Here is a 22,430-nt window from a genome sequence, read left to right on the forward strand (position 1 = left end):
CTCTCCAGACTCTCTGCAACACTAGCCCAGGTGGCCTGACCTCCCCTCTCACTTTGTGACTCAGAAAAACTGGAACAAAGAGACTTTGAAAAGTGGGACAAGATCTTCAGAAGAATAACGGTTTTCTTTTGAACATGGATGAAGCACAATGTATTGCTACTTACCAGGGATTCAAGAATACAAACTGACTGCTCCCCACACTGACGCTTCAATGTGTTTATTGTCAGAGAGGCAGCTCTGCAGAAATGAGCCACCTCTGCCACTCCAGATTTTCCTTGATTATAAGAAAAGCAAAAAGTTTTTTCTGTTACCGCCATCCAGCCCATTTTCTCCAATTCCAAGCTTTACTCTCCCTCTCTCTAACATCAATGCTTGCACCTCTATGAAACAGTGGCTCCCGAATGAGGCAGCCGTTCCTCACCTCTGTGATCCTCCCTTGATCCATCTCCCCTTTTCCGTAAATAGGCAGGAGAGAGGCAAAGGGAGCCAGAGCATCTTGTCCCCATAGATAACTGCATTATACAAAGATGTTAAACCCCTTCCTATCTAGTTCCAGTTCCTAGCTAGCCCTACAAGTGTGAGTGCACTTGAAAGGAGCTCAGGAAATCCACCTGCACTTCCAGGACCAAGCAGGAACTGAAAACCTCACCCTTGGAGCCTCTCAAGATGTCAGCTACGCTGCAGTGCCCCAGCCTGGCTCACCCAGCCCACGCACCCACCCCTTCCCCACAGCTCGCCTCGCTGCCGGGCCCCGGGCTCCCCGAGCACTTTGAGAAGGACCAGCCACCATATTCATCGAACGCAACTCCTGCTGCTTTTCCCATCTGGGAAGGGCCAGAGGTGATGAGCGACTCCTGTGGCGCAGGTCAGCATCTAGAGCACGCACCTTAACAGCACTCTGTCACCCAAAAAAAGGACACGCGCTGGAACAAACTTAAACAGAAGGTGCAAAGTGATTTGTTTGCCTATTTTGCTCCCTTAGCTACTGGCCCAGCACTATCGGATATTAATTCATCCAAGAAAGCATCCTTGGGGGTTTTCTTGTTGTTGCTTTTAGTTTGTTTGTTTGTTTTTAATATAACACACACCTCAGTCCTAGCTTTTTATTATAGCTCCTGCGTGCTGCCACCATCCACAAAGAAATATTTCCATACCTACATCTACCAGTGCAGCACAGGGATGGCAGATGGACGATCTGCTCCTGCTCATCCAGGCTACAGGAAGGCTGCCGACGGGGTACGAAGGGAAGGGAAAGGATGCCAGTAAGAATGGAGGGGATAGATGCATCCCTCTCTTGCCAGGTTTGGAAGAGAGGGGCTAAAGCCCAAACTCAAGACCAGAAATGCGAGAGAAGTTCACCTCTTGGCATTGCCTAAGCCTTATGCCGGGCTGAGGTGAGCCCTCTGACCAGGTCACATCCCCTCAGTTTTGGCATGTCTGATCGTACCCTAATTAACATCACACCACATGATGGCTAAAAATGAAAAATTAAGAAAAATATTTCCAACTGATGAGGCATTTGTACTGACAGAGGCTTCCACAACCAATGTCAATTTTTCTAGGAAATACATAAGTAAGAAGTTGTGACACGTGAAAATCTCAAAAATGTGCCTGCTATTGCTAACAGTTTCCACCTCTTGTCTACTTCACAAGAATAATTAGGTTTCCATTTTTTGTGTGCTAAAAACTTATTTATCTTCTTCTAACCCTGAGTGGGGCCTTCTCAGGACTATCTAGAGATGAAGAGTACATAAATAAAGTCAGGCCACACATCTGTATGCGTCTGAAGCCAAGCATGTTTGTGCTCAGAGCAGCAGGACCGGCAGCTAATCAAGTGATGGAAATGCCCCTTCAGGTCCATGCTCACTTGGCCGTGGCAACTTGGCTCAGCAGCTCCTTAGAGAGAGCTCTTTATTCGCAAGCTTTGTGAACACAGAGGTAGGGGGTGTCTTAAGGCAGCACAATGACCTCGGAAAAGATGGCTAGCATGATTTGACTGGAACAGAAACATGGGACTGAGCTGCATCAGCAACAGGAAATTGCACAGAAAGAGCCTGCAATAACAGGCAATTCTCATGTCCCATTGCAACTGGGGATTAAGCGTGTGTGTAGATAGGGTATAAATATGCAGATCTGATTTGAAACCAAAAAATTTACCTAAAAACAGTTTTACTGTCTTCAGTCCTCCTGTATCTGCGCTGCTTCTCGCAGCCCCCTTGAAGGTATCCGCTCTTACCTCCAAGGTACTTACTGGTTTCCACCCAGCATTCATGAAGAACCCCCTGAGGAGGAAGGGCAGCACTGTCATCATCAGCTTCTCCAGCACTACAGCGTTTTCTGCCTGTCCCAGAGGTGCAGCACATCTGGAAAGGAACGCTGGCACCCTTTGGGAGCTGCTCGGACAGAGAAAAGAGCTTCCTCGGGAACAAAGCATTTTGTGCCTTACCTACAAGTTAGACCCCTCTCCCTGATCACACTAACACAAAACAGTGGGGCATTTCCAGAGAATACCCCAAACCATGTGAAAACATACTCCATTGACTGCACCCAGTTTTCCCCCAGAGAAGAGAAGCACTTGATGAACCACCGGCCCAGCTGTATCCCTGAAAGATGTCCTGACATTACAGCGATGAAAGTGAATCCCCTAGACCGAACAGACCTTTCTGTTTTGCAGAAAATAGCTATTGCCAGCCTTGAGCATCCACAAGGCTGTTGTCTCAAGTTCACGAAGCCCTCTCAGCGTTTACACTAAAACTCTGTCTTGAAGAGAAAAGTCTGATATTGTTCTGAGGTTGGTTTGGTCTTGTCCTTCATGGGCCTTGAAGGTAAATTCACCCTGCTTGATTCTGTCTTTACAACGCAATTATCAGTCCATTCTAATGAAATTCACCCCAAGCAGAGAGACAGTGTGAAGCTTCTCGTCCACAGCCAGGTTGTTCGGTTTTTGCAGAGGCCGCGAATGAAATTCAGCCTTTTCTTCACTTCACAGGTCAATTCGAGCTCTCCCAGATATGGATGTGAAATCCTTTTGCGAACATCAGTAAACATTTGCCTGCTCAATTAGACAACTCTGTACCCAGCCCCTTGCTCATAGGGGGGCAAAGTTTCCTGCAGCGCCAAACAAATAGCTCGCCTTGTTTTCTCCGTGCCTCCTGGCTGTTAATGGCCCGAAGCCTCCCTAGCCAAGCAACAACCCAGAATTACAGGGAGAGGGCTGTTTTTTCTGAAAGTCCTGGCTCTTGACAGCTGTCCACTTCTTACTGTGATCCATTGCGTTAGGCTCTGGTGAGGTTCCCTCTCCCTTTCAGGGGTACCGAGTAAACAAAGCTGTGATCAGCTAGTAGTTTGAATACGTATACCCCAAATTTTTAACTTCTCTTGAGATGGGGATTTTCAAAAACTGGCTCTGGTCTGTGTTTGGAGATGTATGTGAACTTGCCCCTTGCTGCCCTGCAATGCCTTGAAAATGCCAAGCATTGGTTCTGAGCTGGAAGGAAATTAATTACTAAATAATTCACACTACACGGCCCCCCTGCCGCAGCACTGGCTGTTTGGGAGGCGTCACAGCAGCAAAGGGGGTGCGCCTGCAGTGGACAGCCCCTCCCTGCCCCTGCACCCCTGGCTGGTCACAACGCGGGGCCTCACTGGAAGCAGCGAGGTTGGAAGGGACAACAGCAGCGAGGCAAAGCCGGCACCACTGAGGAACAATAGCTCAAAAATATCCCTGCAGCCCTTGTGTTGAGGAACAATGTACGTTTCAATCCGAGTGGCAGGCGGCCACATCTCTATTTCGCTCAGTGCATCTCCATCCAGCCCATTGCACTTGGACGGCATGGAGAGATAAGCAATTAGAGCCCTAATCAATAACATCCACAGCCCTCCCTGCTTCACGCTACTTAATTGGCATCCCAGAGTCAAGGGGAAGGTGAAACTAGGTCTTTGAAAGCAAACGGAGGAAGAATCCCTGGATGCTGGATTTAACAAAGTACAAACAAATCCCAGAGCAGGATGTTCTGCTTCAAACCTAAGTTTTGTTCAATACCAGCAGACAAGGGAGCGGTAGGAGGGAGATACAGGCGTGGTACTTCTGGTGAGGATAAACACTTCTGATCCAAAGCTGGCCAAGTGTGCTACATCTGAAGTACCCTCCCCTCCATGGATCCCCACAAATACAATTTCGTAGTGTTCTCTGGGGATGCTTCCAGGCTCTACGGCCTAAACAGCATCTCCTGTCAACGGGCTGCAACCTTGGCCCTTGTAAAAGCACAGAGCACGTCTGTCTGCAAGGATGCAGCTGGCTGCCGCGACCGGACGCATCTGCCAGGCCAGTCTGAGCTCCATCATCAGCCTCCCCCAGGTGCTACGCATCCTCTGACATCTGAGCACCCACATACTCTCATGCCATCAGTACAGAGAGATTGCATCATATCCACTCTGATGTTAGCCTGGACGAGCAGCATACAGGCTCCTTTCCCTCACCTGCCATTAGCAATAGCTGAAATTGGGGATGAGTCCAGGACTAAATCTGTACCCGCTTACTCACCATTCCCAGAGGTTTTTTCCATTCCCCAGTCACTGTCACCAGAGAAGACAACCAGGGGATTCCCATGCCAAGCCACCTCTCCCCCACCCAAATGCTCCTCAGGTCCTCCCAGCCCCAGATAGTTATGCTGACTCTTGACCTAAATTTTCTAAAATACTCTGCACGTGAAACAGAAAACAAGTGCGGAAGGTTTTGTCTTTGGAGGTCATTTACTACATCTTAATAGCCCATAAATGACTAATTTAACAGGAGCTATCCTGCCTTGAAACCACTACCTGTAGAGTTCATGAGCATATTTTTCTTCTCTCGAGGGAAGGGACAGAAAAAGAAGCTCAGCAACTACAACTACAAACTACAGCACTGTTTAAATTCTCTCCAGAATTGTTGTGGCTTCATACCAAAAGACCTAGGCCTTTTACCAGGACTGCATTTTTTCCATGACCATTTCATTGAACAGGCATTGTCATTACAGAAAAAAGGGCATGGGAAAACCTGCATTGACACTTGGCTATGCAAGATGTATTTCTGTAAAACATGTACACGCTTAATCCTAAGTGTGTGCTTAAGTCTACTCCTGCTCCATCTGTTAGGTACGCGTTACCAGACAGCTAACTCAAGTGGAGCGTAACAGATGAGCTTGAAGACCTTAATGACCAACAGGTCAGATCCCCATCCTTCGTAAACTGCCTTATTTCCATCAAAAGCGAGGCCAGCTTGTTCCAGCTGAGGATACATCCCCAGCTTTCCTACCGAAGCATTAAATGGGAGTAGTGTCCTCAGCCATCCCTGAACCAGCGCTCTTTCTAGCAGCATATTCATCAGTAATCTCTTGCTTTGCCATTTCCCTTGACTTTAACTGTCCCATCACTGAGCGGCGAGGGCTGATGTGGAGCAATCCTCTGTTATCCCTCCCCTTCTCCCTGACTATGCTGCAACCTCAGCTCGAGACAGCGCTGAGTGGGAATGTGTCAGGGTGGTGGAGTTGTCAGTGTTTACAGATGCATTGCTCTCCTTAGCTTGTCACTGTAGACTCCACCTGGGAGATAAATAGGCAGAAATTAGAGGCAGATAGGAAAAAAATATCTTAATATATCAAGTTGGGAGGCAGCTTCAGAAGGCCTGTGAGACAGAACAGCAGCAGCAGCCCCTGGGTAAACACGCAGCTCTTGCACAGCAAAGAGCCTACGTGGGCTCAGCTCAGCTGGCAGAGGCACCTCGACAGCTGGGTCTGACGTAGCTACACAAACTCCTCCAGGATGAGGGTGGCCCAAAGCCCATTAAGCTGACCGAGGGTAACGGGGGTCATTCGCATGTGCGTTTGGAGCTGACGGCAGCACGAGGAGGTTTGCTGTTACTGGGCTGAACACAGAGGGTGAGAAACCCCTGGGTACCGAGAAGTACGGTGTGGGAGATGGGAGCCAGGCAATGGGGTGCTGCTGGAGGAGGAGTTTCCTCCATCGAGGTGTCAAACAGTGTCTGCAGCAAGTAATGGGTTATTTTAACAGAATATGGGAGGCAAGAAGATTAATCCAGGCCCTGCTATGGCCGCACAGCGAGGTACTGGCAGACTGGGAAGAGAACAAAGTTTTCCAAATCCTTACAGCTCTCCTAAGCCGTAAACCACAATCCCAGCTAAACAGGTACCACAAAACCCCCGTCTCCACCCTTCTCCCTCCTGCAACACTTAACATTTCAAGAGAAGAAATTATTTATCATTGAGCTTATTGTGCAAGCTGGCATGATTTATTTAAACATTTGCCAATAAACACCAGAATGGGAGGCTGTTTTTCCAGCATTCCCACAGTGGAGTACTAGAGGAAACAATAACAGGCCCTGTGATTGTTACTGCGGGACTTCTCCTGCCAATTACACTGAGTTACAAGTTTCAGTTATGGGATATAAAATAATTAATTTCATAAGGTCCAAGAAGAATTGCTTGCTCTGTATGAACAGTCTTCTTCCTCTGGCTTTTTATGCCAACATGATGTATAATGACTAGAGTTTAAAAAAATGCTATGCAGACTCCACGTAACAGAGTATTTTATTGCTTTCCCTGCTTGCCACGATCTTAATAACAAAGATGGGTCAGCAGGGTCATAAAAAACAGCTGAACGTTCCCTTCCTGCCCACATGCCTGTGGCAGGAACAGGACTTTCGTTCAGAAGAGCACTGCATGAAAACAAGGTGCATTTAGCAAAAGCTTTTGAAAACTTGTCATATAAGCTTTAGCTTAGTGAAAATAAAAATCAAATTAAAAATCTGCAAGTTCTTCCTTGGGATTTTTCAAGTGATGAGATTTAATTAAAAGCAAGCAAGCAAAAAAAAAAAAAAGCCATAGCGTTGTATGGACTAGAAGAATAACCCAGAAACTGAATTGCACTCAGGTCAGTGTGCAGAGACTGGAAGGGAAAAAAAAGGAGCAGTGCGCCCTGGTGGGGTAAGATTTCTCTCATGGCCTGATGGCATCATCTGCAAGCCTGGTCAGAAAAGTTTGAGGTATTGCTTCAGACTGGAGTAGTCTCCTCCCGCCCCTCTGGTTTAACTGGGCTGGAGAGGGGGTGAGGGCTGGGGCTAATGAAGAAAAGGGCTCCCCGCACCACGGTGCCCGAGCCGGGGCTGTCCTCTGGGAGGGAGAGGGGAGTTTGTTCCCCCTGCTTGCACAGTCGCAGTGAGCCACCGCATCAGCCAGAGGGTTTGGACATCGTCTGAGGGGGCACAGCCGATGTTCCCACGCAGGAGCGAGGAGTTTCAACCCAGCACGTGCTCGTGCGGTTAAAGGCTGTATCACAAGGCACGTGCACAAGCGGGAAGAAATAAAGACGCCCCGTTCTTGAATGACTCACCACCACCACTGGAGGCATATTCTCTGTTGGTATGCTGTAAAAGCAACTCCTACAGAAACAAATAAAATAACCCCCAGAACCCCAATTGAGTACTTTCAGCCCTCAGTAAAGATCTGAAACGTGTGGATGAAGGATCAGGTTACGTTTTGGATCCAAACTAGGTCGCATTTGCTTCTAAAGCCAAAAATAAGCTCTTATTCCAAAACTGCAGGATAAACAGCAGCCTTTCCATCATCATGGAGCATTCTTCAGTTTGATGTTCCTTTCAGAGCACAGTCGCTCTCATGCATAAATGCCATGGTAGGATAAGGATTCAGGAGTGGCGGGTTAATGTAATAATGTTTTGCAAAATGAGAAAAATAATCAAATAAACCCTCAAATGGAAATGCTGGCATTCATTCCCAACAGCGCAGTGTCAAAAAAGGAGATTATAATTACGGCTAAGCCTCACAACAGCAAATGCACTTTCCCAGGGGAGTTTTACCTCCACAAATTAAAAATATCCTCATTTACAAGTATTGGCTCCATTAAGCCCTACAGAACTACTGCCACAATCCTGCAAATTGTAAAGCCCTATAATCCCACACCCAGACCTCGCAGCACTTGCGTGTGGTCTTTCCAGCTGATCAGTGGTAAGAGCTCCGCATTCAAGTGCAATTCTTCCACTTTAAGCCCGGGCGGGGTAGGATAAGCAGGAATGACAGATGACTGTAGATACTATGTGAACCTCAACTGGAGAATCTCAAAGCATATTTCAACTATTACAGAAAACAAGATAATAATCCCCCTTGCAGCAGACACCCACAAACCTGCCTGAACATGAAAGGAGAGACCTGATTTTCCACAGACAGGGTCCTGGGTCTCAGCTCAAATGCCAGTTTTGCTCCTTAGCGAGACACAACAAGACAGCGGCAACATATATCAATGCTATTTTTCAGTTCCTTCATTTATTTTGCGCAACCAAAGTTGAAGGATCCCACCCTGCCCCTTCTCGCCCAGTGGATTTGCTGACAGCCGTCACAGACAGGACTGGGGATGGACTCAGCAATCTGATGGGCAATCTCTGCTTTGACTATCAGAAAAAGCTACTGGGTCCAGAATCCTTTTGGACAAGTTGCTTATACTGCACACATGGATCTAGATACCACTTTTGGTGTTGAGGCTTTCCAGTAACTCTCCATGTTCTGCAGCTGCCCTGTAGTGCTCAGCAGCCCCCAAAACTACCAATTTCCTTTTCAAAAAAAAAAACCCAAACAACTTTGCCATTTGCCTTTAAGATCAGGGCTGTGGAATTAAACAAAAAACCCCAGCAAAACAGAACCATCTACCTGTTCCTTCCTCTTTCCCCAGAAAGAAGCCAGTTCTCCCACGCTGTCCCCAGAATAGGGAGTTTAAAAGAGGCAGAACGAGGAGCGCGGCGGGGACCCTGGAGAGGTTCCGGGACCTGCCTCCGATCACAGACAGGGCTATGGTCTGCGAGGAGCGGCTTAGGATGACCTTACCATCCACCTAGCACGTCTTGTAACTAGCAGAAAAGATCTCCAGATAGCTTAGCTGATTAACATGATGATATTTTCCTGAGAAACCATTTGATGAATATTTTACTTTGCTGTAACCCAAGGGAAGATGCTGGGGTTTACCTATGGAATCCAGAACTTCAGGAAGCATTTACAAATAACTGTGTGGCTCCCCTGTCTCCTTTGACTCAGCTCCAACCACAGCAACAGCACTAATACATTTGCATTTACAAAGGCTTCTTGCTAACTCCATTTAATGACTGTGCCAGGGTGTGTTTCCAGGCACTGGCTCCCCTTCAGCCTCCGGGGTTTCCGAGAGGGGCTGGCTGCTGGCTACAGCCTCTTTGGTGCACACGCTTATTCAACCATCGAATCTTACACTGCTATTTTATTTGCAAAACCACAAAGGCATGTAAAGAGTTTGAGTCATCTGTTAGTCAGCTTCTTGCTGTGCAGCACACAAGCCAGGAGGTCAGCAGCTTGCAGCAAATGAGATATTCTGTACGAAGGAGAATAAACTGTCATACCAGGAAGGACTGAGAATCAAGGCACGATCAGGCCTTGCAGAGGTTACTTAATTTAAAGGAAGAGCGTATCATCCATCAGCAATCTGTAACATGGAGGGAGGCAAGACTATCTACCTTTGCCTGCGACGGACCTGCACAGCCCCGAGGAAGAGGATTCAGCATTCACCGGTGCGGTGTGCCTCCACCTCTGGAAGCCCCAGCAGGAACCACAAGGGTGTCAGGAGCTGATGGGAGCAGCAGGACCTGATGGGATCCCTCCTCTTGTTGCTGAGCCAGGGAACGTCGTGGCCACCTTGATCCGATGACAGATGTTACGAGACCAGTGAGCAGGAGAAGAGGAAGGCTACAAGGGGGGAAGCAGGAAAGAACCACAAGTTTTTGGGCTAAAAATCACTCAGAGGTGGCTACGGGAAGATGCTCCAGGTGGAAGGAGTGGCAGAGCAGAAGGGTCTCTCGCAACTGGGAACAAGTGGAAACCAGTGTTAGAGAGACTGTGTGGAGACAAGAGCACAGCACAGGCTTCATTATTGGCATTGATTTTACATGGAAAGTATTTCGCTATGATTGCAGCAGGTGTCGGAACAAACCCCTTCAATTACATCAAGGCCTTGAGAGACTCTACAGAGAGGATGATAAAATCAAGAGAGCCATTTCATGCCAGACCTGTTTGAATCTGGCTCTGCTGGGCCCCAAGCTCTGACACATCTCAGCCCATCTGACTTGTGTTGTGTTTTATTCAAGGACAACGTACTTGTTCCTATTGCTTCTCCACTGCGGAATTTCTAACATTTAGAAAATAACCAGCTGTAGCAAAACTTCTATTTCCTCAGCTTTCCTCCTTATTACTGCTTCTTTGGTTTTTAAGTCTTCAGGCGTTTGACAAATAAAAATACTGCCTTTTCCACACAGCTGTGTGTCCTACACCCACCAACAAGCTAAAATAACCATTTTCTTATATTAAAACAAAAGTTTAATCAAATAGCATTTTTCTAGATGCCTTCTCACACTCCACAGTACGAGATTAATTCCAGAGAGAGTCTTGCTGAACTCCAAGGCCTGACAAACTTTTCATTCTGTAATCATTTTTCAGAGGAAGGGAAAACAAAATACATAAAATAGACGAATGGAAATATCACTAATCCCATCATGGCCGCAGAGGAAAGGGTAATAAGAGAAATATGACAGAGTGGAATTTTTCTGCAATGACTCTACTCAAGTTCTTTATCTCCTGAGCTTTCCAGACCACTGCCTCACCTGGGGGAAGGCAAGGCAGCTCTGCTGACGGCAGGGAAAGGTTTGCTTCTGACTTGCAGAAGCTTTTACCACCCTTGACATTTTGCACTTAAGAAGAACAATGCGAAGTGGGGAGAACTGGTAGGAGCTGTCAACACCATTCTGAATACATGAAGATTTGTGGATTTCTTTAATTATAGGAAAGTTTTTGTTAATATAGGAAGATAATTGTCAACTTTAATGGCGATGAAAAACTTGACTAGCAGTAAAAGCCACCACATGGAGTATTAGTGTTTGCTTGGCAGCACAGATCTGGTGTCAGACACGTGCCATTTAAACAGTGCATAGTAGTACTGGGCTGAAACATGTGCTTAACTGGAAGCAGAATGCTGAAATGCTTTGATGAATTGAGGTTCTGCAGAAAGAATATAATCTATCCCTTTCCTAACACAGACTCATTAAAACATTATCGATTCAACTACAACCATGAACCACCAATAAATCAGTCCTGCAATTATGCTGTGTCCATCTCTACAGTGAAGAGACTGCATTTCCTCACTGAAGTCTGTGGCTAGCGGATGAACTAAGCTGCAAAGAAATGACGTGCCCCACCACCCCCCCCAAAAACCCCCCCACAAGCTAGTTTTATAAAAGAGTCCCAACCCCCTCAGCAAACTTCCCATGTCCACAATTACAGCTAGGGAAAAAAAAAGGAAAAAAGTTCTTCTCTACCCAGTCGTCCGTCCGTCCGTCCGTCCCGCCCCCCAGCACCGCCTACAAGATCAACCAGACCTTTATCTGTTTGGTATCTTTCTTTGGGGAAGGATTCAAGGGATCTCACGAAGAAAGGCCATTTTTAATTTTATTTATTTGTTTTAAGTCTTGCTTAAGAATATTTGTCTTAGTGGTTACAAAACTAATGTTTCACCTGTTGCAAAGGAAAAGAAGTAGTAACACTTGCTCCGGAAAGTAGCTAAAAAACTCCCATGAGTCCAAATGATTTATTCTCTCTGTGGTCCCTCAGACTCCTCTTCTATTAAAAAAATGGGTGAAGTTTAGCCCTCTGAAAATTAATTGCTGACAACTTTCTCCTATGATGTATATCTCCAGAGGTTTTGTTGGCAACTGATAGTTGCTGCTCTGCACATCTGTACTAAATACTGTCTGCTGGCCATAAATCCTCCCTGCTCCCTTGAGTCATGTATGCCTCTCGTCCCATATATATTCCAAATGGAAATGAAAGCCAGCTGGAGAGGCAGGGGGGAGAGGGGAATTAACCAGGCAGGCAGCCATTTCACAGCCAGCTACAGAAACCCAGCACTCCACCGTACCTTCAGCTAACGAGGAAGGCTAAGCAGAGACAGCAAGAGCTTATTGATGATTTGGGATGACCATCAAAGCCCAAACAATAAAATCACTTCAATTACTGCTTCATGCATGCGGGTTAAACCTCCTCCAGCTTTCACCATCATTTCAGTTCTTCCCCTCTTCACCCCTCCCCTTCATGTCCATAGGCAAAAGGAAAAGCTATTTTTGATGCAGAGGGAGGGGAAGAAAAAATCAGCACCACCACCACCACCAAGCAAAACCTCTTAAATTCCAAGCTCAGAAAGCTCAAAACTCCTTTTGTTCTTTTGAATGGGTCAGGAAAAGAAGTAATGCATGAGAAATGGAACAAGGAATCAGTATTTATATCCACAAAGCCAAGGCAAAGGAACAGCTACTTGATAATGGCTTTCTTGTCACCAGCCTAGGAGATCTCAAAGGGAAGGATAAAAGCAGGGCATGATCTAACCAGCTCAGCTCATACAGCCAAAGAATCTTGCACCTCTCATCTGACATTCGTTATTTGGCAAGCATAACCCTTGTTGGCTTGATGGGAATCTCATGATCTTGAAAGAAACCTAGGGTTTAAAGATCTTTGGCATCTGGGAGTGGGAACAGCATCCATCACACATATAGATTTTTAGCTAGCCCACAACCATGGTTTAAATTTTCTTTCTTGTTAACAGTTGATACTTCTGTGAGTAAGGAGAAACCAGCAAGGTGCACATCAGAATGCCTGGCTATGCTTCAGATTGTAATTTTTGACACGGCTAGTCTGAGTTACTAGTTTTGATCTTCTTGTCCCACCTCTGGGAGAGCTGGCAGTTTCATTGCAGTCACCCATTTCAGAAGGGAAGCACTGCTCTCACTTAACTGCTGAAAAGTCAGCACTAACTTACTCATCCACTGTGTTGTAATTCCTTCTCAATGGCTTGGAAACCAAAACCTGATGCAGCTGGGAGCTAAGGCTCAGGGAAGCATCACCCATCCTGCAGATGCAAACCAGGACTAAAAAGTTTTCATCGCTGAGTTTATTTTAAGGATAATGCTTTGCTCTCGAGTTGAGTCTTTCTTCCAGAAAGCAGACGCAATGAGGACATGAAACAGCAGGGAAGAAGAGTTGTTTAGCGTATAAACAGGAATAATAATATTAAAATGAGTAACGGAAAATTTAAGCATAACATTAGGGGAAATATCTACCATGGAGCATCACTGAGCTTTGCCAGTCTCTGATCTGGAAAATACTCCTCGACGTGGCAAAAGCATCAGTCCCGTCCTGCTCTGGAGAGTATTAAGACTGACCAAAAGCCAGCATTCTTGGTCAACCCAATAGCCATGGCCACGCAGCCACGGCTGACTGACTGCAGCTCCACCATCTTCCCAGCCGTGGCTCAGCCTGTAACATCCCTGTTTTCAGGGCTAAGGGGACAGAGGGAGTCTGAGTCTCATTTTCCTGTTCCTTCTCCATGGAGAATTAGCATCCCTGTTTTGCAAGGTGAACAGCTCCTTGCTTTCTTACCTGCAAACTCTGCAATGTTTTCCAGTAATAGTTGCCCCAGGTATATAAACCAGACACATTTGTGCAGAAAGAATGACAAGGATTAAGTTTTGTTTTATGTTTCCTTCCTCTCAGGTAATCTTTATGCCAAGAAGAGATGCAGATACATAAGGAGCAGAATACGACTCCACAATAAAACAACAATAGGTAGAATCAAGCAATTTTAGAAGCAATAGCAATTTTACAAAGAAAAAAATAACTTAAAATATAAAGAGCTATAGCAGGAACACATACCAGGGAAGCATATGGTACAGTCTATTTTACTAATTAGTTTTCAGACCCAGTTGTGGAAATTAGAGGTGATAAACAGCATTTCTCTTTTAGGATCTAAAAAGGTTTGAAAAACTATAACAGAGTTGAGTAATTGCAGGAGAATATTCATAAAGAGATCTAAAGTCACTGACTATTTCGGTACAGTATACTTTTTATTTCTTTAAGAAGTGAGTAGTAATAGCCTACATTCCTTCACATATGAAGCATTATAATTCATCTCATCCTGATTTTAAACTAGCAATTTTAGTGTGGTTTTTTTTTTTTTTTTAAATACTTATTATCTTCTTTTGTCCCCACACATTGCCCAGCAAGGTTCTCTGATGTATGCTCTCATACAGGACAGGCATAAGCCTGGGAGGTCCACAGACATCCTGTCATCCACAGAGAGACATCCAATTTCGAATCGTCTGTATCTGGATGCACACAGCACATTTCATCAGCTCTTTGATCAGCTCACAAGTATTAATCGATCTTCAGCTCCTGTTTTGCAGAGCAGATAAAACAAAACGTTGTTATTCCCATTTATATCTAGAATCACAGATGGTATGTGACTTAGCAGCAGAGCTAACAACTGAACCAGGTCTCCCAACCATCCATTATTCAAAGAGGGTAAGCGATAAGCAGTGTCAAAGCTCTCTCCCCCAAATTCCTTGCTGTGCCTGGCATATTAACTTTGCGAAGGCAAAAGGAAGCAGAATTTTTCAGAACTATTCTTTTCCAGCCCAAAAGCACAGAGATCTTCACGGTTTTAGCACCTACCAATAGAACTTTCCGCAACCTTTGAAAAATTATCAAAACAGCACTCTCAGGGCAAAAATCTGCAGTTTTGCATAGACAGAATTTATTTCCTTTTGTATTGGAATAGACAACATTAAAAGATCTGTTTTGGCATTAACAAAGAAAGGCATTTAGAGTAACTCAGAAACAAAGAATGCGTTTCCTTCCTGGTAGATCATGAAGCACTGCAGGGAAAATAGGACTGCCATGAGGAAAAAACCTAAATATAAAGACTCTTCGTAAAAATGGCACCTCCGTCCTCCCTGCACCTCCAGTGTTAAGCCATCTCCAGCCCCTTCTGGCTGCAAACCGTCCAGCACAGCTCCACAGCACACCTCACAGCAGCCTCGTGCTCAGGGCACACGAGGGGAATGGCCTTGGATCCCTGGGAAACCAGGTGCTTCAGGCAATTTATTGCATTTCAAAGAGAAGAAACTGTACCAAAAAAAAAAAAAAAAAAATCAATGAGTCTAACTTGAAAAATGGTCACAAGTCATAAATCCCAACTTGCACCACAGAAGCTGGGCTCAGTCTCCACTCTCTCTCCCTCTCTCCAGTTACAGGAGTGTCGGGCTCCCCTGATTCCAAACATTTTTTAACGACACCTAGAGTAAACCAGGCTGGCGTCAGCATGCAGCACCCTGCTTTTGCCGTGCTTAAGGAGAAGCAGACGTGCCAGGACTGCCACCTCCTCTCTCTGGAGCCTTGGGGAGAGGGTCCATACCAGAGCCAGCGTGGCAGCAGCACGGCACCGCACGGGGGATGCTCTTTGCTCAGCTGAGTCACTACACCAGAGATGTACAAAGCAGACTTCCCCTCCACTACCCAACACAGCTGCAGCGCTCAGCCCATATTATCCTACATTACTCTATTCAGAGACACTCATTCCCTACAGCAATATCCCCTAGACCAAGAGGAACATCTGCCAAAATATTTCAACAGTCCTTCCAACAAGCATTCATGAGCCATTCTGGCACAAACGCACACCTGGACCCATTTCTGTGAAACCATTTCTTTTTAAACCCAGCAGGACAGAACAGCTGTATTTTATAGGGTTTAAGCTTTATTGGTAGTAGTGGATTTATTTAATTGCACTGTGGCAAGAGCACAGTTATGTTTCTCAACTCCCTCTAAGAAAAGGCCAGAAAACTGTCCGAGGTCACTGGGCAAATTCCCCAGTCCGTAGGCAGAGCTGGCAACTTTACACACGTGCCCTCCTTTAAACTCCTGCTTACTGTAGGTAGTTAATAAACCCAGCTGCTTCTCTCGCTCGCCTCCCTGGAGTGCTCCTGCAGTGCAGATTAAGGAGAGAGGCACAGCTTATTTATGGCCACCCAGCCAGGGTGCTGTGTTTGCACCAACATCGAGGGACCCAGAAGGACCACAGCAGGTCACAGGGAGAATGCCACCTCTCCAGTTAAAAGGAAAAGTTAAACATTGCAACTATGGAGCAAGAGTAATAAAATACCAGACGGCAGCAAGGGATCAAAGTGGCCGTACTGCAGACAGCTGTTTCCAGCAAGCACAACGGCAGGAGAAGTTACTCAGCTCCTTTAGTCTGGGTAAGGAGGGACTTGTAACTTCAGTAAAAGCCCAGTGGCCCTCCTAATACAGTCCTGCTTTGAATACATCCAGGAAACACCAACGTGTTGTCAGAGCAGCTCAGCTTCATTCTTTCGGATGTGCCTCGGAAACCCACCTGCTACACTGACAACACAGCACATCCCTCCACATGTCCCCAGGACTGAACTCCGGGGCTTACAGCTGACGGAGAGATGGCATTTGAAAGCAACATTTCTGTAGTGGTAAGAAGCTTTGCAACCCCAAGGACAGCATGGGCCAGGAGACTCCAGCTGGGTGGCAATGGCTGGGGATTTGAGGTGGCAGGCAATCACCCCTGTGGACTTCAGTCTCGGCACCTGCCCATGTTCCCGTTGCCTTCAGTCTTGCAGCAAACTCTGGTCCACCACAAGGCAGCTCTTCCAGCCTCACTCACCCCTCCTCTACCTGGTGGCAAGAGCCCAAACCAGCCTCTTGCCCCATCCATGGAGAGGACAGCAGGTCTATTTATAGAATAACTGATTGCATCTGTCTTCATACCCCCCCTTTCCCATTACATCATGTCTAGGGCTTGATTTCAATCACAGACCTATTTTCACATAGAGCCCTAGCTATTTTTAGGGCTAAGTAAGTAAATGCTCATAAATAGCTTCTTGATTCATAACAGTTTATATTGCTATTACATGCCCTACTTCTCTCCTCTGAAACTTTTGTACCTCCCTGGTGTCAACATGTCGCATCGCAGTTTGCCCTTAAGTGTTTTATACCAAGGGAAGTCTAGTTCAAGTGCAAGGGATAGAGAAGAACCAGGTTTCTGCAAACTGCCTCAGCAAACAGTGTAACATGCACTTAGACACGCATATTAGGGGTACTGTGTGACAACTTAATTTCATACTGGTCATGATTAGACCCGGTAGGAAAATTGATTTCTCGCACTCCATTGCCCACATTCCTGTTCCAAACAAACCACCACAACTTTTCACAAGAGCAAATTTTTAGAGAGAAATTAATTTCAGTTGACACAGCTTTTTTTTTTTCTTTAGCTAATCAAAAGCACCTTCCTAATTAAACCAGTATGTAAACAGGAGAGTGAAAATACAACTGCTGTCCTCTCTTTGTGCTTCCCACCTGGACAGATTTACAACACTGCTCAGGCCAGGAGAGGATGTTCTGCTCAATAAAGGGGTGTGGAATAATCTCCTGCAGGGTTACGAACTGAGAGCAGCACGAAAGAGGGGTTGGGGAAGGAAGGAGCTGTGTAATTGCTGCTGGGCAGCCCTCGCAAATATTAATCAAAATCACAAACAAACCCTTTGCATGAGAAGACGGTATGAGGATTGGCTGGGAGCCAGCACGCGTGACACAGGCTCGCACGGCACAGGTTCGATTTGTAGCTACCCTGAATTTCAGACATTTAATTTCATCTGTTGGGCTCCAGTTTCCCCATCTGGAAAACAGGGAAAACCACCCTTCCCTACTGATGTTGTAGTGAAACCTGCCCTGGCAGATGCACGGCACTTGGGAAGGCTCTGCCACTCCAGGCTGGACCACGTTTAGCCAACAGCCCCCTCGAATCAAGCACCAAAGCTGAGCATCCCCCCTTAACGTCTATCCCACACACCCAGCTGCGGCACCAAGTTTCTAACCCCAGTAGCAAGAGTTCAGTAATCACATTGCTTATTTGTAAGTCAACCTTCCTTAAAGAAACCCAGCCTGACCCCCAAAACAGGGTGAGATCTGCCTCCCCTAACGCCAAGGCCTTCAGGGCACTTTAAAAACTTTAAACAGTGAAAAATACAACAAAAAGCAGCCAGGCCAGGAAAAGAAACTTATTAATAATGATGACAATAATAAACCTGCAGCATGATTTTGCTGCTCTGTGCCACGTTCGTTTTGAGTTAATCTTATTTGCTTTCTGAGGGGTTTTCAGGTATTCAATAAACAGAACATGAAAGCAGTGACAGGTTCATCAGGTGCCTTGCACCAGCAGGGAAATCCTGGTCTGTCAATGAAATGCTCAAACAGTCCCACCGCAACAACATTCTGCACAAACTGTCCAGCACCGGCTGTTTCCACCTTTTGGTGTGCTTTTCATCCCATTGCTAGCAGAGGGGATCCCTTGGGGGCCACCCCAGCTGGGCATGCTTTGAGATGGGCTGAGCTTTCCCCACCTGTAACGCTTTGCTGGACCAGGATCCTGCAGCAGAGCAAAGGCAGCGCTGGTCCCTGGTGCTCTGACAAGCCTCAGGACCCCTCAGCTGCCCCGTGGTTTCACCAAATCAGAGTGACACCATTTCACAAGCTGTGCTTCATTTTTGACAGTGCAAAATGGAGGGGGGGGCGGGGAAGTCAGGGCCATGAAGTCTCCAGCAACATTTTTGGGACTGCATGAAGTACACAGACAACTGCTATTGTGCCTAATCTAAGCTCCCTGTCCCAGGAAAAGGTTATCAACAACTTCCCAGGTGACAACTTTATTTGTGTATTTATTCTTAAATATAGAGGGCTCTCCTAGAGAGGTGGCAAGTGACATTTTATTTGGCATCCTTCTTAAACTGAGAAGGATTGCTCTACAGTTTGCAACTTACTGTAGATGTTTGCTTGTCAGTGAAGGCTACAAACCTATTTTAATTAAAAGCGGAGCTAGGGATTGACAGCTGAACTGAGCTGCTTTAAAAAGAAGTGCTGAGAAGAGCCTGGAATGGGTTTTAAGTTTCTATAACAGCCCCATGTTTTATATCAAAGGGAAATGGGAACATCCTTCAATTGCATTTTACAGCTACCAAAGGACAATGGACTAAAAGCCAGAAGGTTTAGAATAACTCCACTTTGTATTAACTCTCCTTCAGGATGTTTGTTTTATCAGTGAGATGCCTCAGGCTCCTTACACTCATGCCTTCAAGAAGCACAAATCCCCTCCCTCCCCCCCAACTTTCAGAACCACAGTGCAGGGAGGGGGAGAAAAAAAAATGTTTTGATTTAATATACTTAAACTAAATTTGGCATTTTGAGGAACAGCTGCTTTTTTCAGTGGATAATGAGTTAAAAATGAAGCCCTGGGCTTCCCTGTACAGCATCCTCAGAGGAAAGGCAGGAATGTCATCTAGTGCCCTCTTTGCTGCGAGATCCACTGACCACAAGCAGAGCCAGCACCCCAGCAGCACAACCCGGGCTGTGGAGCACAGCTGACTCCGTGCCTGTCACAGTTTGGCCACAGCTACTTCTACAAAAGCATCTTGCAACAGCTCTCCAAGTACAATCTAATCGAAACATAAAAACACACTTCAGATTTTTTTATAGCATATACAAATATTGTTTCTCCTACTGGAACATTTGAACATTCAGAATGAGAGTGTGGATCAATAATTCTTCTATTAGATAATTGAAACATGCCTCTTGATTTACGCTAATGCACTTGTTAAGCAATAAGTAGTCAGGCTGTGGGCAGGTCTGCATTGCTGAAGCATGGATTTGATTAATGGTCTGCAAGAAGGTGAGGGGCAGAGTGGCCCAGCTCAGCTCTGCTATGCTCCCTTCAGGTGCCTTTACCTACCCGATAGCTGCCTGCGCAGCTGGAGACTTGCTGTCAGGGCTCCTCAGGGCAATAAGCCATTGAGCGAGCACTGGTAGGGCTCTTGGTTTTAAAGGGTCATTCTCTCTACTTAAATTAAATGCATCTCTTTAGCCGTCTGCCAATGACAAAAGCAACCCAAAAGAGGGCCCTTCAGGCAGCCGTTGTGCTGATTCCCCTTTCACAGCATCTGCTGACATGCAGCTCTGCCTACAGATGAGGGGCACGTCCCCAGTTCAGCAGGGACACCTTGGCTCTGCAGTCTGATAACCCCTGCCTGACAGCTCAAGGTCCTCCCCAAAACCCAGAGCAGAAAGGCAAGCCCTGCGCACGGCAGGGAGGCAGGAGGGACAGCCTAAAGAAGACATTTTACTGACACAAACCGTGTGTGCTGCCAGGTCCCTGCACTCAGCCAAACAATTTGGTTCATCAACGACAAGTACTTTGACATTGATTTGAGGTATATTAGGCAGTGAATGCCAGGTTCACTAATCTCCATGCTACTGCACGTGTCTCCAGCTTCGCACCGGAGGGGCACTACAACACCAACACTGTCCAGGTGTAGCAGCTTAGCCCTAGCTCAGTTCTTGTTCAAGGGAGAGATCTTGGTGCAGTGCCCATTGACCGATACATCATTCCTGGCTCAAACTTTATTGAAAAGTTCAGTTCGATTGTACTTTCTTGAAACTTAAGCCTAATCAATGCATGAGAAGTCAGCCAGCCTTCAGCCCAGTTCTGTTCCAGCACAAGTACGATTAATTCCCATCGCATGGGAAGAAGCGGGACCTGTCTTGCACTCATGAGTGCATTACTCAGTTCCTCAAGGAGCAAACACCTCATGTACCATTTTAGTTGGAACCGCCCGATAAGTCATACCGAGTTCCTCAGGGGAAATCACAAACGTAGGACTTTTGCTCACTAGAAAAGGTGGTTGGAAACCTGATGCTCCGAGCACTGCCTGATTTGCCCACAACAGGAAACAAAACCTGCCAGATAGGTTCACCGCAACAGAGCTGGCTGGATGAATTGCTTGCAGCAAGCAAGAGACCTTCAAAGGCTGTACCAAAGAGGTTCTGGCAAGTACATCTACATAAACAAGGTTGCTAAGATCGGCTCCAAAGAGCCACTTGAGCTGCGTGGTTTCACCCAGGCCTTCCCTCTTCCTTGTTTACCCAGGAGCTTGCCTGTAATCAAATTGGATAATGGAGTAAATCCCTTCAATTACACTTGTTAGAGCAGAGCACTGGTGACCTGCAGAGCACAGCTCACCCCTCCGCCTGAGAGCACAGCCTCCATCTCCTCTGGAGGAACACGTGCCAATCACACCTAATGCTGCCACGCACAATATAATGAGCACAGGCCAGCAGCTGGGGGAGAAAGGGAGGACAATGACATTATTTTACTGCCCTCTGACTAACGATGTGCTAACATACTCAAGCATTAAGGTGAAGCTGCCAAGCAGTCATGGGAAGTGTAATTAATCCCTTGCTTATTAAAGCCTGTAGCATCTTAAAGAAATGCTGACAGCATTCCGTAAGCAGCACCGCATGCCCCCAGCTCCTCATAACAACTTACCCCACAGAGAAGGCATCGAAGAGTCTAACTTGCAAGATGTGGTTTTTTATTAAAAACAACGTGGATTTGAGACATGCAGCAGAGCTGTCAAGTAACTCCAGCTGAGGGTCCATCCATTCCACCTGTGAAAAAGAGAGTTAAAATATGCATCCCTCAGATTATTTAGCCCAGATTAGTTTCAAGGCTTTTCAGTACTTCATATTCTCCTCCCCTCCTTTTCTTTCATCATTTTGCTTTCTGGTCAGCATTGCCAGAACCCCAGCACCCCCTCCACACTCCTGCCCTCCCCAAAGCCCAGCAGGGATCTCAGCCACGCAAGACCACCGAGAGGTCGCAGAGCACCCATGGGTTATTTACAGAGCAGCACAGATATCCACTCACTCATCTACTTGTCTGTCAGCCCTTGAAGAAGCATCCATGTGCTCACAACTTGGTATAAAAAGGTGCAAGAAAACACCCCAAGCAAAGCTGGATAAAGCCAGGGGAGAGTCTGAGCAAGCCACACAGCAAGCTCAGCTTGCAGCCACCAGCATCGCACAGGCAGCCTCCCTACGCCCACAGCATGCAAAACCCACCCCAGCACCCATCTCACCTCGAGGCATTTCTCTGTCCTTTCAACAAACTCAAAGTGCCTTTTTTTTTTTTTTTTTTTATCCTGCTCAAAACACATTAAGTCCTTCGTACCATTTGCAGAGCACACAAAACAGAACCCTCACCTCCAGCCTGCCCAGCTCCATGGCTCTCCCCTGAGGACAGGGCTGCCCACCCATCTCGAGGTGCCACAGCACCAGCCCCTCTGGCCACAGAAAGCCCCAGCTGCGCGGGGCTCCCCTTAAAGAACTGAGACCTCCCCAGCACAGGAGTAACTGAGCAATTGCACCAGCTTAGATAGTTTGCAGCTGATGCCATACCCAGCTGGACACATTTATTTCAGTCTAGTTCAACTGATTTAGAATATTCTTAAGCTTAATTGTGCAAAAAAAATTCTAAGAAGATAAATTTTGCTTGTGCTTCAGTGACCAACTACTGTGAGTAGACAGGGCCAGGGGATCTCTTTACATTATTTGCTTCAACGCAACTGCAAGTAAATGCACCAGCATTTTCTCAAGAATAGATCAGAAGTCAGG

General features: G+C 46.4%; 1 protein-coding gene across 14 annotated transcripts in view; it reads right to left on the reverse strand.

The window, feature by feature from the left end:
• LOC148055386 (uncharacterized) overlaps positions 1-22,430 on the reverse strand; it is a 137,587-nt gene that overhangs the window by 8,581 nt on the left and 106,576 nt on the right. For 11 of the 14 annotated variants that reach the window (XM_087761246.1, XM_087761254.1, XM_087761253.1 and 8 more), the window contains one exon: positions 21,304-21,425. The gene's annotated coding sequence lies outside the window, so the exon portion shown is untranslated. Of the gene's footprint in view, positions 1-13,776; positions 14,301-14,639; positions 15,033-21,303; positions 21,426-22,019; positions 22,344-22,430 lie in introns of those variants that run through there. The other 3 variants (XM_087761255.1, XR_015705550.1, XR_015705549.1) reach the window with 3 other exon arrangements.

This window comes from Nipponia nippon, unplaced genomic scaffold (assembly GCF_047370975.1).
Source record: "Nipponia nippon isolate SJK-2023a ecotype South Korea unplaced genomic scaffold, ASM4737097v1 scaffold_23, whole genome shotgun sequence".
Taxonomy (NCBI): Eukaryota; Metazoa; Chordata; class Aves; order Pelecaniformes; family Threskiornithidae; genus Nipponia; species Nipponia nippon.